The sequence below is a fragment of the Saccopteryx leptura genome, chromosome 9 (assembly GCF_036850995.1).
Source record: "Saccopteryx leptura isolate mSacLep1 chromosome 9, mSacLep1_pri_phased_curated, whole genome shotgun sequence".
NCBI lineage: Eukaryota > Metazoa > Chordata > Mammalia > Chiroptera > Emballonuridae > Saccopteryx > Saccopteryx leptura.
Window position 1 is genome coordinate 95,102,568 of NC_089511.1, and position 20,213 is coordinate 95,122,780.

Sequence of the window (20,213 nt, forward strand, 5' to 3'; positions counted from 1 at the left end):
TTGACCAGGCAAGCCAGGAATTTTGAACCGGCGACCTCAGCATTCCAGGTCAATGCTTTACCCATTGCACCACCACAGATCAGGCTAAAACTGATTTTTTTAAGCAAGAGAGAAGGAGAAGGAGAGAGAGAGAGGAAGGGGGGAGGGAGGGAGAGAGATGAGAAGCATCAATTCTTTGTTGTGGCACTTTAGTTGTTCAATAATTGCTTTCTCATGTGTGCCTGGATGGGGCAGCAGCAGGGCTCCAGCCAACACAATGACCCCTTGCTAAAGTCAGCAACCTTGGGTTCAAGCTGGCAACCTTGGGCTTCAAGCCAGCAATCTTTAAGCTCAAGCCAGCACTCATAGGATTATGTCTATGATCCCCTGCTCAAACTGGTGACCCCTCAATCCAGGTGAGCCCACGTTCAAGCCAGCAACCTTGGGGTTTCAAACCTAGGTCCTCAGCATCCCAGTTCGATGCTCTATCTACTGCACCACCACCTGGTCAGACTTAAAATTGATTTTTAGAGAGAGAGAGAGAGAGAGAGAAGGGGGATAGATAAAGAAAGAGAAAGAAACATTGATTTGTTGTTCTACATATTTATGCATTTATTGGTTTATTATTCTGTGGGCTCTGTGTCTCCTTACTAATTCTTTTGTGAGAGTTTATTGATTCTCAAAAAAGCATGCTATTTTTTTTTAAGATTTTAGTCTGATCAGGTGATGGTACAGTGGATAGATTGTCAGCCTGGGATGCATAGGACCCAAGTTTGAAACCCCAACTTTGTTAGCTTGAGCATGGGCTCACCAGCTTGAGCATGAGTTGCTGGCTGGAGCCCAATGTTGCTGACTTGATCAAGGGTCACTGGCTTGGCTGGAGCCCCCACCCCCACCCCATCAAGGCACAAATGAGAAAGCAATCAATGAACAACTAATGTACCACAAGAATTGATGCTTCTTATCTCTCTCTCTCTCTCTCTCTCTCTCTCTCCCTCTTTCTCTCTCTCCCACTCTTGCTAAAATAAATAAAGTACATAAATAAATTTTTTAAATTATTTTATTAATTTTAGAAAGAATAGAGAGAGAAAAGGTGGGGGAGGAATGGGAAGCATCAACTCATAGTACAAGGGTCTTTGGGTTATGACAATCTCGACATATGATGTTTTGAGTTTACAACACTCACTCCCATAAAACCTTTAAAAACTTGAAACATGAGTATTTGAGCTTATGCCATTAGCGTTGTACTTACAAACTATGTGGGAAAATTACTTTGGTTGTGCACAGTGGAAGAACACACAGTAATGTGGTGTATGAGTGAGGGAGTTGGTGTCCCCCAGTATGTTTACCTATGCCATTTTGGACTGCTGAAAGTGCAAGTGTTTCATTTGTGTTGCTTTCTTTGGTGACCTTTGGCCCTCATCATGGCTCCTAAATAAAAGTCAGAGTCTTCAGATGATAGTGCTTCAAGGAAGAGAAAATTCATTATGATGGAAGTGAAATTAGATGTTGTAAAGAGATCAGAAGAGATAGAAACCCCAGAATCCAAGAGATTTACTACCAAAGGTTTGGCAGAAGGTTTTTCTTCCTTTCTTTTCTTTTATAACTTTATTGATTCTTTTAGAGAAAGGAGAGGAGAGGAGAGGAGAGGAGAGAGAGAGAGAGAGAGAGAGAGAGAGAGAGAGAGAGAGAAAAGGGGTGAAGTAGAAAGCACCAACTCAGCATTCCAGGTCAATGTTTTATCCACTGCACCACTACAGGCAAGGCTGGCAAGATGTTTTTTTATGGTAGAAGATAGGTGGGCAAAATTTCAGGCTGAGGACCCCAGCAATGACAGATTCAATAAGGTCTAAAGATCTATTATAGATGCCTTGCAATGCTATAGGCCAGGGGTCGGGAACCTATGGCTCACGAGCCAGATGTGGCTCTTTTGATGGCTGCATCTGACTCACAGACAAATCTTTTTATTTATTTAATTAATTGTGTTTACATAGATTCTAGGGTCACCCCAACTGCATCCCCCTACCCCCTATTTCCCACAACATCTCCCTTGCCCCCTTCCCTACAGTACAGTCTCCCCTTTCCTTTTGGTTTATCCCATCCGATCATCCCCTTTCCCTCTGTCTTTTTTTCCTCTGGTTCCTTTGATCCCTCCTCTGTCTCAATTCCATTCCTCAGTTCTCATTATTCCTTGGATTCCTCAAATGAGTGAGGTCATATGATATTTTTTTTTCTCTGCCTGGCTTATTTCACTCAACATAATAGTTTCCAGGTCCCTCCATATTGTTGCAAAAGGTAATATTTTCTTCTTTTTCATGGCCCCATAGTATTCCATTGTATACATGTACCACTGCTTTTTAATCCACTCATCCACTGACAAACACTTGGGCTCTTTCCAAATCTTCGCTATTGTGAACAGTGCTGTCATAAACATGGGGGTGCATTTCTTTTTTTCAGTTGGTGATATGCTATTTTGGGGATATATACCTATAAGTGGGATGGCTGGGTCAAAAGGCAGTTCCATTTCTAATTTTTTGAGGAATCTCCATACTGTTTTCCACAGTGGCTGCACCAGTCTGCATTCCCACCAGCAGTGCAGGAGGGTTCCCTTTTCTCCACATCCTCACCAGCACTTATTCTGTGTTGTTTTGTCAATGAGCGCCATTCTGACTGGTGTGAGGTGTATCTCATTGTGGTTTTTTTTTTTTAATTTTTTTTTATTTCTTCATTTTAGAGAGGAGAGAGAGACAGGGGGGAGGAGCTGGAAGCATCAACTCCCATATGTGCCTTGACCAGGTAAGCCCAGGGTTTTGAACCGGCGACCTCAGCATTTCCAGGTCGACGCTTTATCCACTGTGCCACCACAGGTCAGGCCCTCATTGTGGTTTTAATTTGCATTTCTGTAATGATTAGTGATGTTGAACATTTTTTCATATGCCTATTGGCCATCTGTATGTCCTCTTTGGAGAAGTGTCTATTCATTTCTTGTGCCCATTTTTTGATTGGATTGTTTGTCTTCCTAGTGCTGAGTTTTACAAGTTCTTTATAAATTTTGGTTATTAATTGCTTATCAGATGTATTGTCAAATATGTTCTCCCATTGTATGTTTTGTCTTTTTATTCTGTTCATATTGTCTTTAGCTGTGCAAAAGCTTTTTAGTTTGATATAGTCTCGTTTGTTTATCCTGTCTTTTATTTCATTTGCCTGTGGAGATAATTCAGCAAAAATATTGCTGTGATAGATGTCGGTGAGCTTTACTGCCTAAGTTTTCTTCTAGGATACTTATGGTTTTACGACTTACATTTAAGTCCTTTATTCATTTTGAGTTTATTTTTGTGCATGGTGTAAGTTGGTGGTCTAGTTTCATTTTTTTGCAGGTAGATGTCCCGATGTCCCATTTTCCCAACACTATTTGTTAAAGAGATTGTCTTTACTCCACTGTCAAATATCAGTTGTCCATAAAGATGTGGATTTATTTCTGGGTTTTCTGTTCTGTTCCATTGATCTATATGTCTGTTCTTATGCCAGAACCAAGCTGTTGTGAGTACAATGACCTTGTAGTATAACTCGATATCAGGAAGTGTGATACCTCTCACTTTATTTTTATTTTTCTGGATTGCTGTGGCTAGGACTTCCAGTACTATGTTGAATAAGAGTGGTGAAAGGGAGCACCCCTGCCTTGATGCTGATTTTAGGGGAATTGCTTTTAATTTTTGTCAATTAAAATGATGGCTGTGGGTTTGTCATAAATGGCCTTTATTATGTTGAGGTATGTTCCCTGTATTCCCACTTTGCTAAGAGTTTTGATCATAAATGGGTGCTGGATTTTATCAAATGTTTTTTCTTCAACTATTGAAATTATCATGTGTTTTTTCTCCCTCCTTTGTTTATGTGGTGAATCACATTAATTGATTTATGAATGTTGTATCATCCTTCCCTTCCCAGAATGAATCCCACTTGATCATGATGTATAATTTTTTTCATGTATTGCTGAATCTGGCTTGCTAATATTTTGTTGAAAAGTTTTGCATCTAAATTCATCAGGGATATTGCCCTATAATTTTCTTTCTTTGTGTTATCTTTGCCGGGTTTTGGAATCCGAATTATTCTCGCCTCATAAAAGGTACTTGGAAGTGTTCCTTCCTCCTGAATTTTTTGAAATAGCTTGAGAAGGATAGGAGTTAGTTCTTCTTTGAATGTTTGATAGAATTCACCACTAAAGTCATCAGGCTCAGGAATTTTGTTTTTTGGGAGCTTTTTGATAACTGTTTCGATCTTTTTTGTTGTAATTGGTCTGTTTAGGTTTTCTGATTCTTCCAGATTGATTTTTGGAAGATGATATGTTTCAAGGAATTTGTCCATTTCAACTAAGTTGTTTAATTTTTTGGCATAGAGTTCTTCATAGTATTTTTTTTACAATATTTTGTATTTCTGTTGAGTCAGTTGTTATTTCTCCACTCTCATTTCTAATTTTATTTATTTGAGTCCTCTCTCTTCTTTTCTTGGTGAGTCTTGTTAAAGGTTCATCAATCTTGTTTGCCCTTTCAAAAAACCAGCTCTTGGTTTCATTGATCCTCCATGTTGTTTTGTTAGCTTCTATGTCATTTATTTCTGCTCTGATTTTTATTATCTTCTTCCTTCTACTACCTCTGGGCCTCACCTGCTGTTTTTATTCTCGTTCTTTTAGATGAAAGGTTAGGTTGTTTATTTGAGCTTTTTCAAGCTTCTTAAGGAATGCTGTAGTTCTATAAACTTCCCTCTCCCTCAGGACTGATTTTGCTGTGTCTCATAAATATTGAGTTGTTCTTTGGTCATTATGATTTGTTTCTAGAAATTTTTTTATTTCTTCTTTGATTTTATTGTTAATCCATTTGTTATTTAATAACATGCTATTTAGTTTCCATGTGTTTAAGTATTTTTCTGTTTTTCTGTTGTAGTTGATTTGTAGTTTCATGCCATTGTGATCAGAGAAAATGCTTGATATGATTTCAATCTTCTTAAATTTGTTGAGACTGCTTTTGTGACCTAACATGTGGTCTATCTTATAGAATGTACCATGAGCACTTGAAAAAAAGTTATATTCTGCCTTAGGGTGAAAAGTTCTAAAGATATCTATTAAATCAAGTTTATCTAGTGTGTCCTTTAAGTCTGCTATTTCTTTGTTAATTTTCTTTCTTGAGGATCTATCTAGTGATGTTAGTGTGGTATTGAAATCTCCTATTATAGTATTGCTATTGATCTCACCCTTTATAACATCAAAGTCTGCTTTATATATTTAGGTGCTCCTATATTAGGTGCATAGATATTTATGATGGTTATATCATTCTGTTGGATTGCTCACTTTATCATTATATAGTGACCTTTTTTATCTCTTGCTATAGTCTTTGTTTTAAAGTCAATTTTGTCTGATATAAGTATTGCTACCCCAGCATTTTTTTCATTTCCATTTGCATGAAATATTATTTTCCATTCTTTTACCTTCAGTCTATGTGCATCTCTTGTTTTAAGATATGTCTCTTGTAGACTGCATATGTATGGGTCCTGTTTTCTTATTCAAGCAGCTACCTTGCTACCTTATCTTTTGATTGGATCATTTAATCCATTTACTTTTAAGGTTATTATTGATATGTAGTTGTTTATTGCCATTTTATTCTTTAAAGCTGTATTCCTCTTTTGCTATATTTTTTTCCCACTTTGATCTGTTTACAACAGGCCCCTTAACATTTCCTGGAGCATTGGTTTGGTTGTAATAAATTCCTTGAGGGTTTGGGGGGGGGGGGGTTTTGTTTGTTTGTTTGTTTTGTCTGGGAAGCTTTTTATTTCTCCTTCAATTTTAAATGATAGACTTGCTGGATAAAGTAGTCTTGGTTGTAGGCTCTCGTTCTGCATTACTTTGAATATTTCTTGCCATTTCTTTCTGGCCTCAAATGTTTCTGTTGAGAAGTCAAATGTCATTCTTAGATAGCCTTCTTTTCTCTAGCAGCTTTTAATATTTTGTCTTTATTGCTTAGCTTTACTATTTTAATTATGATGTATCTTGGTGTAGGTCTTCTGGGGTTTCTCTTTAATAGAGTTTTCTGTGCTTCTTGAACTTGTGAGACTTTTCTTTGCATCAATTTAGGGAAGTTTTCAGCTATGATTTGATTGAATAAAGTTTATATTCCTTGTTCTTTCTCTTCTTCTTCAGAAACCCCTATGATGCAAATGTTATTTCTCTTGATGTTGTCACAGAGCTCTCTCAGATCTTTCTCAGACTTTTTGAGTCTCTTTTTTTTTTCTGCTCTGCTTTTGTGCCTTTGTTCATCTTGTCCTCCAAATCACTGATTTGATCCTCAGCTTCATCCATCCTGCTTTTAAGTTCTTTCATTGTGGTTTTTATTTCTGATATTGTATTTGTCACTTCGGACTGATTCTTTTTTAATATTTCAATGTCCTTTTTTATACTTGCTATCTCTTTATTTAGGTGTTCATAATGACCATCCATTGTTGTTCTAAGATCCCTAAGCATCTTAACAATCATTATTCTAAACTTTGTATCCAGCAGTTTGGTTATTTCCATATCACTCAGTTTCTTTTCTGGAGATTTCTCTTATGGTTTCATTTGGATTGCACTTCTCTGTCTTTTCATTATGTCTGTGTGTTTGGGTGTGTTGTTTGTAGGGTTGGTTGAGTCTAGGTTTGGTGTTGTCTACCTCCAATTTTCAGTTTTGTTATTTCTAGATCTTCTTGGGTTGCATCAGCTATAATTTGTAATCCACTTTTGGATTTGGGCTGCTTTGAAGTCTTGATTTGTTTGTTTTCTTCTCAGTTGTAGTCTTGTTTACTGATCTCAGTAGGGGGCTTATTTTATATGTTATCCAGGAATGCAGTGGATGTAACCTGAGACTCTGAAGGCCTGATATGCCAGTTACTCTCCCTGGGGGCAGAATGCTTTATCCACTTCAGTAGGGGGAGGTGTATCTCAGATCTCCATGGAGACCTGAGTTACTGCCCCTCCCCACTTCTTCTTTTCAGCTGTGTCTTGTTGCGCTGATTGGAGCTGGAGAGATGTCTCGAGATATATGATCAGAAGCACTTTAGTCTTATGTTATGTGGAAGGATCAACCTCTCCCTCAGCTATGGCCACCTCCAGCACTGGATGAGTCAGCTTCTCAGGATTCCCATGCATTCCTCTGCCAGTCACTGTCTGTCTCTTTCTCCCCCCTTTCCCTTTGGAAGATAAGCCAGCCCTTTCAACACATCTTGTTCCCAGGTACCCAGGCAAGTGGCTATGAGCAATATTTACTACTCTTTTTCTTTGAATGAGTGCCCTTCTGGGCTGTCAGCCTTACACCCTCTTTGTTCTTGTAAGCAGGGGAGACTCACCACTCCTTGGTGCTCCCTACCAGGTTCATTGTGGCTTCTTTTTTGGTCCTTGGTTTTTGAGAACTGGTCTTGTAGTCCAGAGTTAGTTTTTCATTCTGATCGTTTCTAAATTAATTTGTAATCCAGTTTGGTGGTGTGAGCTGGGAGTCTGTGCACCTGCCTACTCTGCTGCCATTTTCAGGTCTCCTCGCAGACAAATCTTTAATAAAAAAAAATAATGTTAAAAATATAAAACATTCTCATGTATTACAATCCATTCATTTCCTACTGCTCATGTTCATGGCTGCAGGTGGCTGGAGCCAATCACAGCTGTCCTCTGGGACAACACCAAATTTTTATTGGATAATGTGTAACATACATGAGTTGTTGTATGGCTCTAAAGAAATTACATTTTAAAATATGTGGCGTTCATGGCTCTTTCAGCCAAAATGGTTCCCAACTCCTGCTATAGGCATATTTTGGAAGAGACAAAGTAATCAACCTTGTAGACTAGCCTGGAAACAAATCTTTAAAAAGTTAGAGAGGCCTGCAACAGATCTTGTATCCTCTAATCAGCTGCTTCTCAAGATGAAACACCAGTTGTACAGGTAGAATCATCTCCAGCATCTCTTGCATGTTCCTAAGACAATCCTGATTCACCTGATCCAATATCTCCAGCACCTTCTGCAGGTTCTTCTGCCTTTCCAGATTCCTCCAATAGGACACACTCTCTCAGCTGGCATTGCCCTTTCCAGTGTGCAAGCTAACCACAGTAATAGAGGTAAGGAAAAATATTTTATACTCATTTTTTTGTTACTACAGTACAGTATATATTTGTGTTCATTTCCTTTTTCTGTGACTTAGTCTGTTTTATGTTCTAGATTATGATTTCACAACTGTGTTAAATAGGTAGTAAGTGATTTAGGCTAGTGTGTGTTTTGACTTACACCAAAATTCAGGTTACATCACTGTTTTAGGAAAGTAACTGTGTTATATACTAAAGACCCCCTGTAGTTGCTTCTTTTATGTGCCCTGACCAGGAAAACTCAGAGTTTCAAACCTGTGACCTCAGCATTCCAAGTTGATGCTTTATCTACTGCATCACCAGAAGTTAGGCACAAAGAGGTATCCAGTATTCTTTAAATTTTAAGCACTTTTTATAGTAATTTGATTCTAGCTTTAGTTATATAAGCCACTGTCATTTTTCAAAAACTTGAAAAGAAACTAGGCTTAATCTAAGAGTTAAGTAGTGTGTTTCTTCCTCTTTAATTTTCAGCATCAGTTTTTATGGTTTATTTTTGCTCTTCATTTTTGCTTTTTGTGAATACATACATGTGAATAAGTGTCTTTTTTTCTGAATTGAAATATATTTGCTAATGTGAAAATTAGCTTTTTTCACTTTTACAACCTTACTTACCTTTGTTAATTCTGGGGTTTTCCCTTTATATTTCACAATTTATGGTAGTCCTTATCAAAATGACAAGGACTTCTCTCATTGTAATACTCATATCTTATTGGTTCTGGAACTAAATATTGAGGTATCCTCATGCTATGGAATGCTGCTTTTGTAAGCTAGCGTTTCTTCAGGGGTCAAACTTGTACAAATTGTACCCTCAATTTGTAGTAATAATGCAAATGTCACTAGTTTTTCTCCTTCAATAGCTTAGACCTCTGCAAAATTTCTCATCTCCATGTATTGCAGGATGTCTTCAATTGGCTCCTAAGTACGTGTGGTCACCCAACATGCAGTTCCTGCTGTCTTCACAGACACACAATTTTACCTTTGCTTCACATTGGTGCCCTGATGATGCCAACAACTGTATCCACCAAGCACTGCACCTACTGGACTGCCACTCTCTTTGGGCACTGCTGTCCCCACATACACCACAGCCTAGCACAGATATAATACTAACACACCTGATGCCAGAAAGATCCATTGTCACCAGCTGTTGGCCTTTGAAGTGAATAAGAATTTCTCTCCTTATGTATGACTTGTCAGATGGCACAGCTAAAATAGTGTGCCCTGAAGTTTAGCTTTGCATTTTAACTGGAGGACCCCACTGAGATGGCTATAAAGCCTCAGACACAGCAAATCTGAGGGGGCGAAACTTGCTGAGTGTTGGGTAAACAAATTTTTTTTAGGTTTGCTTGTTTGTATTGGGGTAGTGCCTTGTGTGTATAGTCGATAGAAGGCTGTAGGTGCTTGCCCTCAGGGTGTCAGATTGCAAATTGTGAATTGCCTTCCTGTTTGGAAGGGGCCATTGTTTGCTACTGTTTGCTGGAGAAGGTTTTTATTCCCCCAGCCAGTTTTTCTGGAGAATGTAGAAAGAGAGTCCAGAGAATAAGTCAGGGTTATGGAACGAGAGCCTGAGTAGAGGCTTAGGAGCCCTGATTTCCAGCTGGCCTGTTTGGGGAGTGCTGAGGCTGGTGGAGTCCTGAGATGGGAGAAAGGAGAGTGGTCTTCCCTGCCTGTTTACCCTTCTGCCCTTATGAGATTTTAATAAAGGGAGTGGACCACCATCTTCTGGCTCCACAGTTGCTTTACCATCTGCCCAAATTCAGTGCAAACCTACAGGGCGACTGCCACAGCCACTGACTTAACAGTGGGTGTGGACTCTGTCCCATGAGAAACTGCCAATCATCCTCCCCCCAGAAAGCTTGAGGTACTGTTATCAGTCAGGTAAGTCATGCTGCTCTCTGGGCCTGGAGAATTTATTGTATTTCCCTATGTATAAGGCGCACCTGTTTTTGAAAAATTTGGGGTCCTAAAAACTGGGTATGTAGTTGTAGATTTTTTTACTTGCATTTCCCACTTTTTTGCACTTGTTTTTGAGCTCGTCGTTGAAAGACAGTGATTCATATTTAGACACAGATGAGGACAAGCTAATGGATGGGAGTTTTGACAGTGATGAGGAGTTGTATGAATTTTATGATGAATAAAACTTGATTTCAATAACTTTATGTAATACTTTTTTTTTTCAAATTTCGGGTCCCAAAATTAAGATGTGTCTTATACATGGGAGCATCTTATATATCAGTAAATATGGTATTTTCTAGGAAGATTCCCAGTCCCTCCTGCCAGGAGAGAGATGTTTCTATTACAGGTATACAAAATTGCCATATGGATTTGTGTCTGTTACTGGACCTTCTATTCCATTTTGTCTATTTGTTTATTCACAAGGCATCACCACATTGTTGTAAGTATTGTGACTTTATGATACAGTTTATTTTTCTATCTGGTTGGGAAAGCTCCTATTCATTATTTTGCTATTCCAGAATTGCTCTGTTCATTGTAAGTCCTTATCAGCATCCATTCTTTGTATTCATTGCTCACCATTAAGACCCTCTTTTACCCCTGGCTCTCAACAATCTAAAATGTCTGCATACATTGTGAAATGGTCCTGGAGCCAAAATCACCCCTGGTTGAGAATTACTAACCTTAAAGGTTTCATTATTTCAAAACCTGAATGACCTGGCCTTTCCCCCCACATCCCAAATGGATGCAATTGACACTTAAAGGATTGACAACTGTTATAGAATTGTATCCATTGATAAATTATTGGAACCAGAGTGCTTCCCTGTATTTTTCCTCATATTCCATTGGCCAATTATGTAGGGGAAACATTTCAGGATATTGTTAGGTTTTAGTAAAGATACTTTGAATCACCTCTGGAGCAATCAGCTCTTCTGATTGGTTAAATGTGAAATTTGCTCATGTGATTTTTTGTGGATATTCATAATCCACAGCCAGTCAAAGGAAACAGGTAAGATAGGGAGCAGGGAGAAGATTTAGAAGCTCAGGTGAGCCTCAGTTTTTTCATGTTGCCTGCCAAGAGCAAGAAATTATTTTCCTCCAGTCCATTTCATGTATCCCTAGTGAGTGTGTTGTAAGATACTAAAAAGCTGCAAAATTAATATTGATATTCTAGGAGGAAAGGTCAGGATTTCCTGTGCCATTCTTCCTTTGAGAAAAAGAGGGAGAAGAATACAGAAATTTCTGGCTTGCAAGAACAATGGGTCATTTAGTTTTAAGTCTAAAATAAAGGTTAACCAAGAAACTTCTTCTCTTTTAATAGGAGACAGAATTTACATACCACCATGCATTGATTGTAGTTCCTCCCCCTTCCTGGAATCTTGAGAGTAAAATACCCCTGGGCTAGTGAGGGAAGATGAACCCTAAAAGATTTGTAAACATCTTTGATTGTGTTACCTTAAAAGTCAATGTTTCTGTGTATCCCCTAAAAAAATGTTGTAAGCTTGTGTCATTATGTCAGTCTTTCCAGGGAATGTGGTGGGTAGGATAAACAATCCAGCACCACAGTTTAACAGCCTTTTGCAACCTAATCAGGCAAGTGAGGTGGAGGGCTGGGCAGACTGTCGGCTTACAGCCAATTCCCCACACCTCTTTCCCCCAAAAATCTAAACTCCAAAAACCTTGTTGGGTTTTTGGTCCCAAACAGGAACATATTTCTCTGGAATACCATAGGGCACACCTGGAAATCTTCTAAAGTCTACCATTGCACCAGGGCACACACTTTAAGAACCACTGGCTTAATCTGATAGAAGGCTCCAGTATTCATAGCCTTGATGGCTCATTTGAAGAATCCATTGTGTGTTCGAAAGTCCATTGTCCCCTGAGCTCTGCAAATTTAGGTTTGGGAGGAGTTTATTCAAGGCACTACTGGTCAGGTGTGAGGGGAAGCAAGGGGGAAATACATTGTGGGAGAGGCACAATGGGATCAAAATTGGGTGAGGAAATTCTGGGAGCTGCAGAGGTGCGATAGTCTACGGTAACAAAAGGTAGTTCATAGCAGCCCAAAAATATAGACATGGTTCTAACAGAGGTCCGGGCCTGTTGTTTTAGCTCCTGTGTCTATTATGTAGCAGTTTGGGTACATTGCCCTTTCTTTTGCCCTCCTGCTGAGTGAAATACACTGGCCATGATGTGGGTCCCTCTCTCCATTTTTCATTTTCCTTAGGATTTAAAATTTCTCCATTTGTTTGAGAGAGAGAGAGAGAGAGAGAGAGAGAGAGAAAGAGAAGCATCAACTTTTTGCTCCACTTAGTTATTCCATAGAGTTGTGCACTCATTGGTTGTTTCTTATAGGTGCCAAGACTGGGGGTCACATCTATGACTCAGAAAGGAGAGACCAGAAGAATGCAGGAGAAGGGGCCTGCAGGAATAACTGGCTCAGCCAGTTAAAGATTATCCACATCTTTAACTCTAATAGGAGATCTCTAACTGATCTCCTGGAGACTCTTACAATACTTACAAGAGAAACAAGATCTGTAAATACTGTATTTTTTGCTCCATAAGATGCACTTTTTTTCTGCAAAGGTGGAGGGGAAAATGCCCTTGAGTCTTATGGAGCAAATGCTCATTTTTTTTTTTTTAGCTGCTGTGGGTTCCCAGACAACTGGAAGAGTATTTGAACATTAAAGTCTTTTCTCATTTGTTAATAACAGTGCTAATGGTTGTTAATACTGCTATTGAGTTTACATTGTTGAAATATTATTGCGGTATATTTTATTAAATATTTTAACACACCATTTGGTTGAGACTATTTTTTTCTTATTTTTCTCCTTAAAACCCTAGGTCCATCTTATGGTCAGGTGCATCTTATGAAGCAAAAAATATAGTAGATAAGACCAGGGGCCCAGAAACCCCTCCCCCTAGTTGCCCTGCCAAAACTCCCCCACCCCACCCACCTTGAGCCATGAGGGGCATGTAGGACCTCAGACAAAGGAATCACATGCCTCTTGCATGGACACTGTGAAAGGTATAAAAGAAGTAAGAAATCAAACTTTGGAGAGCTTGTGTTTTGGTGTTACTAGTCCCATGTGCTTTGCTGGCTACTAATAAATTCTTCTTTCTTCATTGAGTTGTATGAGCACCTATTATCCTCTGTTTGCAAGTTATTTCTTGCTACAGATTTTTGATGCATTGACCAGGAAATGGGAAGGAAGGATGCCCACATTTGGTGGACTTTGCATACCCCACTGGAGAGCCCCTGAGTTGTCCTATAGATGTGCCCTCTGAGTGGCACCAGGAATTTTTCCATGTGGATGCCTCACAGGATGGAAGGGGAAACTCCACTGGCTGGTCCCAGCAAGGATCAGACAATAGAGAAATGAGAAAACAGGGTTGCATCAGAGCCATGGTAAGGAAAACAAGGCAAGGGAAGCTAGCTGAGGTCCTGCCTGAGGGCAGAAGGGAGGCCTGATCACCCTCCGGAGAGTGACTGATCACTATCCATAAGTTAGGAGTGGCAACTGTGCACTCTCCACAGGTTAGGAGTGGTGACTCATCACTCTCCACAGGTTGTGGGAGGTTGTGTAAAAGAGAGTGAGTATAAAGTGAATGAGATGGACACCAGGGAGGAGTTTCAACTCCTTTCCACAAGGCTAAAGCGAGTGTTGGGTCCTGAACTGCAGTTCCATAAGGTGCCTGTATGGCTAAAAGGTAGAATTGCATGCTGACAGTTTATCTCAGCCTGTCATAAGCCAAAAGGGCTGGCTATCTCCACAAGGGGAGTGGCCAGTGATTGACTGAAGTGAGTGGCTGCTGCGACCAGCTCAATGAGTCTACAGAGCCTTGAGCGGGAATGGTACAAAATTGAATGAAAAATAGACAAAGACTTAAAGACATATATAAAATGGGTTTGGGAAGGATGCCACAGCTCCTTGCCAGCAGTAACTTCTGCCCTGGCCAAGTTGCAAAAACATGGCCGCTCCCAGAAAACATCCTTCTTTATTTACTGGATAAAGTGGGCCATTAGCAAATCAATCATGTTTCCAAGGCAACACAAGAAAACCACCACGTGCAGGAAAAACCCTCACCAATACTTAACATACACAACCTTAGTAACTTTCTTTTAGTCCTTCCAGGAACATGGGAGGTGGATGAGTACTGAAGCATAGCCCTTTGCAACTTAGTGAGGTGGGGGGTTGGGCAGACTGTCAGCTTACAGTCAGCTTTCAGCACCTTTATCTCCCAGAATCTAAACTGCAAAGTACCTTGTTTATTTTTCAGTACCCAAAAATGGCATCTCCTCCAAATTTCCCTTACCCTCCCCCAATTCCTCTTGTGGCATGACTGGTGTTTGTCATGAAAAGCATGGGAGATTCACAGGAAAAACCTATTCCCCTGGCCACAATGACCAATAACTTGAAGAAAGGGTTCTCAGGAGATTATGAAGTTATGATGTCCCGAGAAAATTGAGGACCTTGTGTGAAACTAGAATGGCATTCTTTTAGCATGAGGTGGCCAGCATAAGCTTGGACAGGTTTGTTGTACAGAAGGTGTCGCAGGTAGTCACTAAAGATTCAGGCCACCTCGACTAGTTTTCCTACATAGATACCTGGCTCATGCTGGTATTGCACGCTCCCCCTTGGCTTAGAGGTCAGGCTTCCTCTGTGTTAATAACAAAGATAGAAAAGTGTTCCACAAATCCTGAAGAGCCACTGCTGCTGCTGGTTTCAGAAATTTTAATCCCTTGTGAGTCAGAAGAAGCAGAAACATTGGCTCCTCCACAGTGCATACTGGCAAGGCTTTACACTTCCACCTCTGTCTCCCTGTCCACCCCTGAGACTGAGACTGATTCAGGCCCATTATTACCAGGTTTATTAATCCCCAGCATAAGCTTGCCTGAGTGGAAGGCACCTCTCACTGCCCTGCTGGAACCAGGTCTAGGCTTTCCTCCCCTAGCTGGGAGGTAGCGCTCAAAGACAGTGCCCAGAGTGCAGATGCCTCTGAGAGAAGGAACACAGTAGTAAATAAATCAGGGTGCATGGTAGAATGGCAGTTGCTGATGTACCAACAATCTCCTCAATTGGAAGCCCCACACTCCCTCTTATATAGAAAAGCCTCAGGCCTTAATAGATCTCATGCAGTCCATATTCCAGACCCATATTCCCACGTGGGCAGATTGCTATCAATTGCTCCTCACCTCTCTGTGTTCAGCACAGAGAAAACACACTGAATAATATAGGCGGCAACTAAATGGCTAGAGGAGAATATACCTGAGGAATACCAGAAAGCCCAGGAATATGTGAAGGTCCAAATGCCAGTAGAGGATTCTAAGTGAGATGAATGAAGAGGAAAACCTGAGAAGGCTTAGGAGATACAGACTCTCCTTCAAGACCTCTGGAAGGGAAGCCAGAAGGCCACTAATATCAACAAAGTGGCAGAGGCTTTGCAAAGGAAGGACAATAGTCCGGGTGACTTTTATGAGAGGTTATGTGAGGCCTATAGGATCTATACTCTTTTTGATCTAGAAAGTCCAGAAAACCACAGAATGGTTAATGTAGCCTTTGTCTGCAGAGTGCAGAAGATATAAAAGAGAAGCTCCAGAAATTAGAAGGCTTCACAAGGATGAATATTTCCCAACTCCTGGAAGTAGCCAACAAGGTCTATGTCAACAGAGAGGTTGAATGAAAAAGAAGGCTGAGCTCATAGCTGCTGCCCTTCAGAACAAGGGCAAAGGAAAGCCTCCCTCATTTGAAAATGGGAAGAAGATAGGCAAGGTAAGAAAGGACAGTCAAGCAGGATGCCCTTGTGGCATGTTCAGTGTGCTATCTGCCAGGGAACCAGTCATTGGAAAAATGAATGTCCTAAGCAGGACAAAGGGGAGGCAGGCTTGCCAACCACCTCTAAAGGGGAAGACATACTGTTCAATGTAGCTGGGTAATCCCTCTTGAACAGAAAACGACTGGACTCAGAGGACCCTGATGACTCTATGGTCCATATGATAGTAAGAGGCCAACAGATGGATTTCCTGACTGATACAAGGGCTGAACATTCAGTAGTAACTTGGCTAGTAACACCACCCTCCACCTGTAGGGTGGATATTGTAGGAGCCACAGGAAGACAAGCAGAACAGGCATTCTGACTGCCCTGTAAATGTACTATAGGAGGTCATGAGGTTATGCATCAGTTTTGTACATGCCTGACTGTCCAGTGCCCCTGCTGGGGCTCAATCTGCTAAGAAAACTAAGGGCTATAATATCTTTTGCTGACAATGGCTGGCTAGAGTTGTAGGTACAAAAGCCTGGGCTTGTTCTAACTCTAACTGTCCCCAGAGAGGAAGAATGGAGAATTTTTGGTACTGGGCCTGGGGAGCTACTCAGTCAGAGGCTAACCCAGAAATGGCCTGTAGTATGGGAAGAGGGTAATCTTTCCTGGTTGGCAATAAATCAGGTGCCAGTACAGATAGAGTTAAAGCCTAGGACACTGCCTGTCAGCCAAAGACAATACGTAATTCCTAGAGAAGCCTTGGAAGAAATCCAGGTGCATTTACAGAGGCTCAAGGAACATGGCATTATTATCCTGTGCCATTCAACTTGGAATACTTTTTTGCTCCTTGTTTGAAATCTGGTCAGTATAGGACTTGAAAGTAGTAAATGTGGCAGCAGTGGCTGTTCACCTGACAGTACCAAACCCCTACACTTTCCTAAGCCTCCTCCCTGCTCAATACTCCTGGTTTACTTGCTTGGATTTGAAAGATGCCTTTTTTAGTATAAGAGGCTCTGAAAGCTAGGAGCTATTTGCCTTCCAATGGGAGGACCCGGCCACAGGGGCAAAGGGACAGTACACTTGGACTAGGTTCCTGCAAGGGTTCAAGAACTCCCCTACCATCTCTGGGGAGGCCCTCACTCATGACCTCCAGTGGTTTCCTCCACAGGACATTGGATGTGTCCTTCGGTATGCAGGTGACCTGTTGCTGGGTCATCAGACTCTCCAAGGATGTGCTTGAGGAACAGACAAACTTCTATGCCATCTAGAGAAAAATGGATACAAGATCTTGAAGAAAAAGGCCCAGATTTGCCAAAGGCAAGTAAAATTCTTGGGTTTATTCTTTAGCAGAAAAATAGGAGGTCAGGAGTAGAACAGAAACAGGTTATTTAGAACATTCCAGTCCCCTCCATGAGGAGACAAGTTAGAGAGTTCTTGGGTGCAGTAGGATTCTGTCATTTGTGGATCCCCAACTTTGCAGTCTTGGCCAAACCCTTCTATAAAGTCACAAAGGGGGGAGAAAAAATTCCCATGGAGTGGGGGCCAGAACAAGACTGTGCTTTTCAGAATCTTAAAAAGGAATTACAGCCTGACCAGGCGGTGGCGCAGTGGATAGAGCGTCGGACTGGGATGCAGAAGGACCCAGGTTCGAGACCCCAAGGTCTCCAGCTTGAGCACGGGCTCATCTGGTTTAAGCAAAAGCTTACCAGCTTGGACCCAAGGTTGCTGGCTCGAGCAAAGGGTTACTCGGTCTGCGGAAGGCCCGCAGTCAAGGCACATATGAGAAAGCAATCAATAAACAACTAAGGTGTCATAATGCATGATGAAAAACTAATGATTGATGCTTCTCATCTCTCCATTCCTGTCTGTCTGTCCTTAATTATCACTCTCTCTGACTCTCTGTCTCTGTTAAAAAAAAAAAAAGGAATTACAACTTGCTGTAGAGCTAGGTCTTCCTAATTTAGCAAAATATGTTGTGCTGTACATCTCAGAGAGGAGCAAGACAGCAGTGGGTGTACTAACCCATAACTTGGGGTCATGGCATAGACCAGTAGCTTACCTCTTCAAACAATTGGATGGAGCCACTCAGGGCTGGTCACTGTGCCTGAAAGTCTTAGCAGCCACAGCAATGTTGGTACAAGAAGCAGACAAATTGACTTTGGGACAAAACTTGAAAGTGCAGATACCTCATGCACTCTCATGAATGCAAGAGGGCATCATTGGCTCACAAATACCCACCATATCAAATACCAGAGTTTACTCTATGAAAACCCAAGGCTGGCACAACAATCAAAACAGCATGGTATTGGCAGAAAAATAGACATTCAGACCAATGGAACAGAATAGAAAACCCAGAAATAAAACCACATATATATACTCAAATAATTTTTGATAAAGGGGCCATCAACACACAATGGAGGAAAGAAAGCCACTTGAATAAATGGTGCTGGGAAAACTGGAAAGCCACATGCAAAAGAATGAAACTGGACTACAGTTTGTCCCCCTGTACTAAAATTAACTCAAAATGGATCAAAGATCTAAACATAAGACCTGAAACAATTAAGTACATAGAAGAAGATATAGGTACTCAACTCATGGACCTGGGTTTTAAAGAGCATTTTATGAATTTGACTCCAAAGACAAGAGAAGTGGAGGCAAAATTAATGAATGGGACTACATCAGACTAAGAAGTTTTTGCTCAGCAAGAGAAACTGATAACAAAATAAACAGACAACCAACTAAATGGGAAATGATATTTTCAAACAACAGCTCAGATAAGGGCCTAATATCCAAAATATACAAAGAACTCATAAAACTCAACAACAAACAAACAAACAATCCAATAAAAAAATGGGAAGAGGACATGAACAGACACTTCTCCCAGGAAGAAATATGTTGGGCAGATAAAATGTATTATGCTCACTTTGTTAAGATGGTGCTTCCCACGTGGAGGGCTTCGCCCAGGTGATATTAATGTGTGTTTCTGGGCAGGCAGGATCTTTGTAGCCTGGGGCTTGGTTTTGGAATTAAGCCTTGCCCACCCTTTTTGATGTGGGGTGGTACAATCCAAAAATGCCTCAGAGAAGTGACTTTGTATTAGAGCAGGGGTGCCCAAACTACGGCCCCGCAGGTCACATGCGGCCCCCTGAGGCCATTTATCCAGCCCCCCGCCGCACTTCCAGAAGGGGCACCTCTTTCATTGGTGGTGAGAGGAGCATAGTTCCCATTGAAATATTGGTCAGTTTGTTGATTTAAATTTACTTGTTCTTTATTTTAAATGTTATATTTGTTCCCGTTTTGTTTTTTTACTTTAAAATAAGATATGTGCAGTGTGCATAGGGATTTGTTCATAGTTTTTTTTTATAGTCTGGCTCTCCAATGGTCTGAGAAACAGTAAACTGGCACCCTGTGTAAAAAGTTTGGGGACCCCTGTATTAGAGACTTCCCTATTTTGTATATGGGATTAAAGGTTTGGATTTCTACACTAATATAAAATAGGGGCAGAGCAGAGCTTGCTCTTGGTTCCTGGGATGATTAGCATGAGAGAGCAGAGCAGAGAGCAGAGAAAGGACACGTGGAGTAGGCTAGGAGAAGCAGCCAAAATGGCAGAGTGCTGAGTGAGATGCCAGTTTGTGTAGAGTTTGTATCTGGGATAAGGAAGGAGATGGGGAACTGAGGAGAATAAGGCTGATGAGCTAGAAACCTTTGATTCTAGGAAACTCGGATAAGTCAGTTGCTTTGTGAGCACTGAATGTGAGTGGGTTTTGGAGCCCAGTGTGTATTTTTACTTGCCTGCCGGGTGCAAGCTAGAATTAAAGATGACAGCCCATCAGTCTCCGTTGTTTCTTTACTGACTGTCCGAATCCAATGCGAACCTGCATGGACCGGGCTGCTGTAGTGGTGGCCCTGGCCTTGGCTTCTGGCTTTACAAAATACAAATGGCCAACAGATATATGAAAAGATGCTCATCTTCTTTAGTTATTAGAGAAATGCAAATGAAAACTGCAATAAGATACTACCTCACACCTGTTAGATTAGCTACTATTAACAAGACAGGTAATAGCAAATGTTAGAGAGGCTGTGGAGAAAAAGGAACCCTCATACACTGTTGGTGGGAATGTAAAGTAGCACAACCATTATGGAAGAAAGTATGGTGGTTCCTCAAAAAACTGAAAATAGCACTACCTTATGACCCAGCAATCCCTCTACTGCAGGGGTTCCCAAACTACGGCCCGTGGGCCACATGTGGCACCCTGAGGCCATTTATCCGGCCCCGCTGCACTTCCGGAAGGGGCACCTCTTTCATTGGTGGTCAGTGAGAGGAGCACATTGACCATCGCATTAGCCAAAAGCAAGCCCATAGTTCCCATTGAAA